Here is a 9,517-nt window from a genome sequence, read left to right as displayed (position 1 = left end):
TAGTGTTATGTTTTTAAATTTATCAGAAGCCTGTATTTTAGAGTACTTGTTAGGTGTTTTTTGTTGTTGTTGTCAGGTTTTTTAAGAATGAATCTTTGAAGATGGAAAGTATTTGTAGGAACATTTTCTTTTCTTTTGGCCAAAGCATCAAACAGTTGTCTGTAAATGATAAAAATCTTTAAAATGGCCATGGTAAAAGGGGACATCTGTAATACTCTCAACAATGAAGATAATTTTTTTTTTCTGGGTACAGTCAACTTTATTGATGGTGCACAGCAAAGTAGGGCTCCCTACGCCCCTCCCCTTCTTCAGGGGGTTTGGGATGGAAACGGTGGTCAGGAGATTCTCAGTATGTTGGGGATCAATTTGTGCAAGGACTCCCCAGAAGCTGAGGGCCTCTCTTCCTCTCGCTGGGGCTGGTGGTTCAGGGGTTCTTACTCCTTGGAGGCCATGTGGACCATAAGGTCCACCACCCTGTTGTTGTAGCCAAATTCATTGTCAGACTAGGAAACAAGCTTGACAAAGTGGTCATTGAGGGCAATGCCAGCCCCAGCATCAAAGGTGGAGGAGTGGGTATCACTGTTAAAGTCGCAGGAGACAACCTGGTCCTCAGTATAGCCCAGGATGCCCTTGAGGGGGCCCTCTGATGCCTGCTTTACTATCTTCTTTATTTTTTTTAAATATATTTTATTGATTTTTTACAGAGAGGAAGGGAGAGTGATAGAGAGTTAGAAACACCACTGAGAGAGAAGCATCGATCAGCTGCCTCTTGCACCCCCCCTACTGGGGATGTGCCCACAACCAAGGAACATGCCCTTGACCGCAGGCTGATGCTCTATCCACTGAGCCAAACCTGTTAGGGCTTCACTACCTTCTTTATAGCATCATATTTGGCAGCTTTCTCCAGGCGGCATGTCAGATCCACAACTGACACATTGGGGGTGGGGACACAGAAGGCCATGCCAGTGAGCTTCCCATTCAGCTCAGGGATGACCTTGCCCACAGCCTTGGCAGCACCAGCAGAAGCAGGGATGATGTTCTGGGCAGCCCCTTGGCCATCACACCACAGCTTCCCAGAGGGGCCATCCAGGGTCTTCTAGATGGCAGTGATGGCATGGACTGTGGTCATGAGTCCCTCCACAATGCCAAAGTTGTCATGGATGACCTTGGCCAGGGGGGCCAAGCAGTTGGTGGTGCAGGAGGCATTGCTGACAATCTTGAGGGAGTTGTCATACTTGTCATGGTTCACACCCATCACAAACATGGGGGCATCTGCAGAAGGGGCAGAGATGATGACCCTCTTGGCTCCACCCTTCAAGTGAGCCCCAGCCTTCTCCATGGTAGTGAAGACACTGGTGGACTCCACCACATACTTAGCACCAGCATCACCCCATTTGATATTGGCGGGATCTTGCTCCTGGAAGATGGAGATGGGCTTTCCATTGATGACAAGCTTCTCGTTCTAAGCCTTGCCTGTGCCTTTGAACTTGCCATGAGTAGTATCATACTGGAACATGTACCATGTAGTTGAGGTCAATGAAGGGGTCACTGATGGCGACAATATCCACTTTGCCAGAGTTAAAAGCAACTCTGGTGACCAGGCGCCCAATGTGGCCAAATGCATTCACTCCGATCTTCACCATCGTGTCTCAGGGTCGTGGCTGCTGGCACAGTGCAGGAGGAGAGGCTGACTGACGAACAGGTGGAGCAGAGAGCCAGATAATTTTTTTTAATGGCTATGATTGAAGAGCTGGTCAATTCCCATACATACATATAAAGAATGCAGTTGTCTTAGCTATCTATTCCAACTTTAGTTACTTTGACCATCTATAAAATTCTTTTCTCAAGATCCCTCCTCCATGAACCTTCTGCAACTTCCACAAAATTTCTGCAACTTATATATAACGTTCAGGTTTTTTTTTAATTTCTTTATTCCCCCATTACCCACCCCCCAACCTCCCCACTCATGCCCTCACCCCCCTATTGTCTCTGTCAATTGGTTAGGCTTATATGCATGCATACAAGTCCTTTGGTTGATCTCTCCCCTTTACCCCCACCCTTCCCTACCTTCCCTCTGAGGTTTGATGGTCTGATCGATGTTTCTCTGTCTCTGTTTTTGTTCATCAGTTTATGTTGTTCATTATATTCCATAAATGAGTGAGATCATGTGATACTTATCTTTCTCTGACTGGCTTATTTCACTTAGCACAATGGTTGGCAAACTGCGGCTCGAGAGCCGCGGTTTGCCGCTCTGTTGACTAATGAGTTTGCCGACCACTGACTTAGCATAATGCTCTCCAGTTCCATCCATGCTGTTGCAAATGGTAAGAACTTCTTTTTTACCGCAGCATAGTATTCCATTGTGTAGATGTACCACAGTTTTCTAATCCACTCATCTGCTGATGGGCACTTAGGCTATTTCCAGATCTTAGCTATTGTAAATTGTGCTGCTATGAACATAGGAGTGCATATATCCTTTCTGATTGGTGTTTCTAGTTTCTTGGGATATATTCCTAGAAGTGGGATCACTGGGTCAAATGGGAGCTCCATTTTTAGTTTTTATAACTTTCAGTTTTTGTTGTATCTTTCCCTGTCTTATTTTGAAACAATTTTACTTTAGGACAAAATTACTTTTCTATTTCTTTTTATACAAAAACAAAAATCCAAAACTAAAACCAAACCAAACAAAAACCACCCATATCCTTTATATCCTTATTAAAAAAATACATTCTATTTTTCTTTCCCTCAACAACAGTGCATCTCTATACTTCATACCTTCTTCTACTGAAAACATGTCCTATTTTTCATACACAGTCATTTTGTTTCATGATTTTCTTTTTTAAAAAATATTTTTATTTCAGAGAGGAAGGGAGAAGGAGAGAGAGATAGAAACATCAATGATAAGAGAGAATCATTGATCAGCTGCCTCCTGCACGCCCCATACTGGGGATCGAGCCTGCAACCCCGGCATTTGCCCTTGACCAGAATCGAACCCGGGACCCTTCAGTCGGGACCCTTCAGTCCATAGGCCGACACTCTATCCACTAAGCCAAACTGGCTAAGGCCTTATTATTTTCTAGTAGTTTTGTAAACACTACAGCTGTTTTACAAATTAATTTTGGCAGGGATCTACAGTCTGTTTTTTATTTTTTTTTTGTTTTGTTTTGTTTTTCTACAGTGTGTTTTAAAGATTTTTAAAAATTGATTTTTAGAGAGAGAGGAAGAAAGAGGGAGAGAGAAACATTAATGTGAGAGCGAATGTTAATCAGCTACCTCCTGCACACCCCCTACAGAGGACCAAGCCCACTAACCACAGCATGTGCCCTGACCAGGAATCAAGCTGGCAACCTTTCTGTGCCTGGGAAGACGCCCAATCATCTGAGCCTCTCCGGCTGGGCAAACAGTCATATTTTTAAAAGGCTTTGCCCTTGACTAGAGCAATGCAGACATAAGCCAAGGAATGCCAACAACCACCAGAAGTTAGAAGAGGCAAGGAATAGATTCTTTCTCGATCCTCCAGCCCTACCTACCATCACCTTGATTTGGGCCCACTGATACTGACTTTGGATTTTGGCTTCTAGAACTGTGAGAGAATTTATGTTTTGTTGTTTTTTAATAGATAGATAAAAGGCCTTGCCCTGGCTGGTATTGCTGAGTGGTTAGAGCGTTGGCTGGAGAACCAAAGGGCGCATACCTGGGTTGTAGGTTCCATCCCCGGCCAGGTTGGGGAGCATGCAGGAGGCAACCAGTCGATGTGTCTTTCTCACATTGAAGTATCTCTCTCCCCTCCTTTCCACTCTCTAAAAATCGATGGAAAAAAAAATCCTCAGGTGAGGATTAAAAAAAGACCTTTTTATTTTTCTCCCTTCAGTCTCTGTGGACAATGTTATAGTTAGTTCTTAGGTGTTTACATGTTAAAGACATGATAAGAGTTATAACTTTAAGAGATGGAGAAGGACTAAGTGTTGTTTTTTTAACTTACCAAAATGTCAGAATTTTAGGAATTTTATATAATTTCTAGAACATTTATATGAACAATATATCAAAATAATCAAAGATTTAGCATAATTTATTTGACAGTGCTTCCTGTGTAATTTAATATATCAAATAAGACTGATGGGTTTAACTTTCCCATTTTATAAAGTGAGAGAACAGACACCCAGTTCCTAAGAATGCGTCCTATGGCAAACCTGCCCATCGTGGTGTTGACTAGCTAAAGTTTGCTGGAAGCCTTCGGTCTGCTGCTGAGGAGCGAGGAGCGAGCTGGGTTCCACTGTGGGGCTCCGAGAGTCCTAAATTCTTACTGCTGGGTGAAGATTCCACGCACAAATTCTTTCAGGTTATCCCTATCCATCCCATTAAGCTATCAGATGGAATCTTGACACCCAATGGATAACCAAACCAGTCCACAAGCACAGGAGATGCAAGATCAATGTGCTGGCAACTGGGGCAACAACCCCCCTTGGTGGGGAAAACCCCCACCCTTGAGGGAAAAATCCCTCTTATCACAGTTAAAGACATGTGACCTCCAGTTCCTTTTTCTTTTTTTAATAGGTCCAATGTCTCCACACCCTCACCAATATTTGTTTTCTTTTTTAAAAATTATATCCATACTAGTGGGATAAATCTCAAAAATGCCCCATGCCCCTCTCAGGCTATGCTTATCGAGATTGCAGAGCAGTCAATCCAACTAACTGGATACTGATTACATTTTTCAAATACTGTGTGCACATTCTACGCTGTCCCTTGATCCTGATCTTCTTCTTCCTCTAGGTCAGCGATATTCAACCAGAATGCCAGTTGAAAACGTGCAACAACTGACTATTTAGTCAGAGGCACTGACCTCTTTTCCTTTAGATTTGTCAAGTAAAAAAATGACAACAGCCAACACAGCAATAGCCATCCAATGTGAATAATCAAAATTATACCTTTTTTTGGGGGGGGGGTCAGATAAAAAATAATCTATTTTTGGTGTGCTGCAGAATTTTAGTAATCAGTTTATGTGAGCCATGAGTTGAAAACTGCTGCTCTAGTTGGCCAGTGTACCTCAGTGATTATGAACCAGGAGGTCAGGGCACATGCCTGGGTTGTGGGCTTGATCCCCAGTAGGGGGCATGCAGGAAGCAGCCAATCAATGGTTCTCTGTCATCATTGAGGTTTCTATCTCTCCCATTCCCTTCCTCTCTGAAATTAATAAAAATATTTAAAAAAAGAAAAAGAAAATTGATGCTCTAGGTAAGTATCTATATTAATTTTTATCCTTTCATTGTTTCTATTTGAAAATGTGAGCATACAATATATATTTGTATTTACTCCCTTTCTTGGATACTGTAGCATATCTTGAAAACTGTAAAGGCCCTTGCTATTTCCCTTAGTCACATTTCAGGAGTATGTACATATACCCCTCATTCTTTTTCATAGCTGCATTGTAATCTACTGGGTGAGTGCAGCATAACCTATCCCACCATTTATTCAATGTTTGGATTATTTCTTGTTTTTTTAAAAAATTATGGTGGTCTGGCCGGTATAAAGCCATGAACCAGGAGGTTACTGTTCAATTCCCAATCAGGGCACATGCCTGGGTTTTGGGCTCAATCCTCAGTAGGGGACAGCCGATCGATCATTCTTTCTTATCATTGATCCCCTCCCTTCCTCTCTCTGAAATCAATAAAAAATATATTTTAAAAAATTATGGTGAAATACACATAATATAAATTTACCATCTTAGCCATTTTTAGGTGTGCAGTTCAATAGCATGAAGTGTATTCACATTATTGTGCAGCCATCACCACCACCCGTCTCCAGAACTTGCAAAACTGAAATTCCATACCCATTGAACACAACTTCTCATTTCACCTTCCTCCCTCTCCTGGTAACCACCACTCTACTTTCTGTCTCTCTGAATTTGACTAAGTACCGTATGTAAGTGGAATGATGCAGTATTTGTCTTTTTGTATCTGGCTCATTTCTCTTAGCATAATGTCCTCGAGCTTCATGTCAGAACATGTGTCAGAATTTCCCATGTTTTGTTTATCCATTCATCTGTTAGCGGGCACATGGGTTTTTTTCACCTCTTGGCTATTATGTATAGTGCTGCTACAAACATGAGTGTGCTTGGAGACCCTGCTTCCAATTCTGTAGGGTGTATACCCAGAAGCGAGCAAAATTGCTGGGTCACATGGGGATTCTATAGTACTTTTTTTAGGAACCTCCATACTGTTTTCCATAGTGGCTGCATCATTTTACATTCCCACCAACAGTGCACAAGAGTTCTAATTTATCCACATCCTTATCAACACTTGTTTATTAGTAGCCATCCTAATGGGTCTGAGATGGTATCTCATGGTGGTTTTGTGTTTCCTGTAATTTCCAATACAATCAATATTGCAAGGAAAAGCCTTGTGAATAAGGTGGGATGCTCGATTTTGCTTATAATAACAGGAATGCAAAATAAAAATGCACTAAGTTGTCATTTCCCAGCTAAAGCCTAAGGGTTTGCGCCCTAACCGGTTTGGCTCAGTGGTTAGAGCGTCAGCCTGTGGACTGAAGGGTTCCAGGTTTGATTCCGGTCAAGGGCATGTACCTTGGGAGAGAGGATCCAAGATGGCGGCGTAGGTAAACACCTAAACTGCTGCCTCGCACAACAATTTCAAAACTACAACTAAAAGACAGAACGTGTATCACCCAGAACCACGGGAAAGCTGGCTGAGTGGAAGTTCTACAACTAGAAGGAAAGAGCAAACAGCATTGAGGGGTGCACAAGCGCGGGAAAAGCTGAGGTACTGAGACGCGCGAATAGGGAGCGCTGCTGTTTTCAACCCGAAGGGAGATAAGCTCCCAATTACTCCAATCGAACTCCAGTTTCTGGGGAGACGCGGGGGACCCAAACTTCTACGGGGAGAAGCTGGACTGTCTGCCGTGGGGTCGGAAAGTGAGGGTGGCTTGCTTGCAGGGCTGCATGCAGGAATAATTGTTTACTGTGCTGGGGCGCGGGACGCAGGGACACGGTGGGAGACGCAGAGCCGGACCCAAACTCCTACGGGGAGAAGCTGGACTGTCTGCCGTGGGGTCGGAAAGTGAGGGTGGCTTGCTTGCAGGGCTGCATGCAGGAATAATTGTTTACTGTGCTGGGGCGCGGGACGCAGGGACACGGTGGGAGACACAGAGCCGACTTCTGGCAGCCATCACTGTTTGCCACGCCCTAGCCTAGTGAGGCCCTGAGACCCCGCCCTGCACAACCTACAAACCCACCCAAGCTCCAAGCAGCGGCTTTAGCATATGAATGGTCTGCCCTATCGCAGCTTAACCTAGCAAACTTGCAGCCCGGGTCAGATAGCTCCAAAACCTCCAAACCCCAAGCAAAGAGGAGAAAACTGTAGTTCTCGCTGTAGCGCCTGCTGGGTGGCCTCAGACAGTAGCTGACCTGCACCCTATTGGAGATCCAGAAGCCAGTGTACCTAGTGGTCAGTGTGAGACACCAGATTTCAACTCCTCACATCCATAAGTGACACATTCAAGAGGCAGACTCAGTGAGCACCAAAGCCCCACTGAAACAAGTCCTGCCCCATAAGCGTGTCTCCAGCACAGCAGTTCTTCCATTATAGACACAGCAGGTCCTCACAGCCAATTGGCCTGGAGGTCAATTCCTCCCAGTGTACCAACAGCAATCAAGGCTTAACTACACCAAGACTTTGCACTCAGCCCACAAAGGGGTGTACCAAAGGCATCCACCTCAGGGTGATTGTGGAGGCTGAGCTACTGGCCCCTATAGGTCACCTACCACACAAAGCCACTCCATCAACACAAGGAAGCAGCAAAATGCGGAGACAAAGAAACATGTCACGAATGAGAGAAATGGAGGAAAGCAAACTACTGGACGACATAGAGTTCAGAACCACATTTATAAGGTTACTCAAGAATCTTCTAAAAACCGCTGAGGAACTTAGTGAGACCTTTAAGGATCTTAATGAGAATGCCAAAAAAATGGAAAAGGACCAGTCAGAAATTAAGCATACACTGTCTGAAATAAAGAATATACAGAAACTCAACTGTAGATCAACGTACCCCAAGAATCAAACCAAAGATCTGAAATATGAGGAAACAAAAAACACCCAACCAGAAAAACAAAAAGAAAAAATCCAAAAATATGAAGACAGTGTAAGGAGCCTCTGGGACAACTTTAAGCGTACCAACATCCAAATTTTTGGGGTGCCAGAAGAAGAGAGAGAGCAAAATATTGAAAACCTATTAGAAGAAATAATGACAGAAAACTTTCCCTACCTGGTGAAAGAAATAGACTTACAAGTTCAGGAAGCACACAGAACCCCATACAAGAGGAATCCAAAGAGGACCACACCAAGACACATCATAATTAAAATGCCAAGGGCAAAAGACAAAGAGAGAATCTTGAAAGCAGCAAGAGAAAAACGGTTAGTTACCTACAAGGGAGCACCCATACGACTGTCAGCTGATTTCTCAGCAGAAACTATGCAGGCCAGAAGGGAGTGGCAAGAAATATTCAAAGTGATGAACAGCAAGAACCTACAACAAAGATTACTCTACCCAGCAAAGCTATCATTCAGAGTTGAAGGTCAGATAAAGAGCTTCACAGACAAGAAAAAGCTAAAGGAGTTCATCACCACCAAACCAGGATTACATAAAATGCTGAAGGGTGTTCTTTAAGAAGAGGAAGAAGAAGAAAAAGGTAAAAATAAAAATTATGAACAACAAAGTGACATCAAATACATACCTACCAACAAGTGAATCTAAAAATCAAGTGAATAAAAAATCTGAATGACAGAATGGACTGGTAAATATAATAGAATCAGGGACATAGAAAGGGAGTGGACTGACAATTCTCAGGGGGGAGGGGGTGTGAGGGGTGCGGGAAGAGATTGGACAAAAAGCTTACACCTATGGATGAAGACAGTGGTGGGGGGTAAGGGCATGGGGTGGGGTGGGGAATCAGGTGGAGGGGAGCTATGGGGGAAAAAAAGAGGAACACCTGTAATAATCTGAACAATAAAGATTTATTAAAAAAAAAAAAAAAAAAAAAGGGCATGTACCTTGGTTGCGGGCACATGCCCGGTGGGGAGTGTGCAGGAGGCAGCTGATCGATATTTCTCTTTCATCGATGTTTCTAACTCTCTATCCCTCTCCCTTCCTCTCTAAAAAATCAATAAAATATATTAAATAAAAAAAATTGTTAAAGCCTAAGGGTTTGCAACATACTCTGCAGGCAAGGCTGTGGGGGAGCTGGCGTTCACATAAGTTGACAGGGGACATGCAAAATGGTACAACCTGCTCGGTTGGCATGGCTCAGTGGTTGAGGGTCGACCCATGAACCAGAAGGTTATGGTTCGATTCCGAATCAGGGTACATGTCTGGGTTGTGGGCTTGGCCCTAGTGGAGGGCATGTAGGAGGCAGCCAATTAATGATTCTGATCATTAATGTTTCCATGTCTCTCTCCCTCCCTGAAATCAATAAAAATATATATATTTTTTAAAAAATGGTACA

At 43.5% G+C, this 9,517-nt stretch overlaps 1 pseudogene across 1 annotated transcript; it reads right to left on the bottom strand.

Moving 5' to 3' along the window:
- Positions 1-434: 434 nt before the first annotated feature.
- LOC308252303 (glyceraldehyde-3-phosphate dehydrogenase-like) lies at positions 435-1,658 on the bottom strand (annotated as a pseudogene). The gene is made up of 2 exons: positions 872-1,658; positions 435-662 (listed from the first exon to the last, which is right to left on the bottom strand). The product of its transcript is annotated as a glyceraldehyde-3-phosphate dehydrogenase-like (transcript).
- Positions 1,659-9,517: the final 7,859 nt, after the last annotated feature.

Source organism: Plecotus auritus, assembly GCF_963455305.1.
Source record: "Plecotus auritus genome assembly, chromosome: 6".
Taxonomy (NCBI): domain Eukaryota; kingdom Metazoa; phylum Chordata; class Mammalia; order Chiroptera; family Vespertilionidae; genus Plecotus; species Plecotus auritus.
Note: the sequence above shows the minus strand (reverse complement) of the source record. Positions and strands in the feature narration are given on the sequence as shown.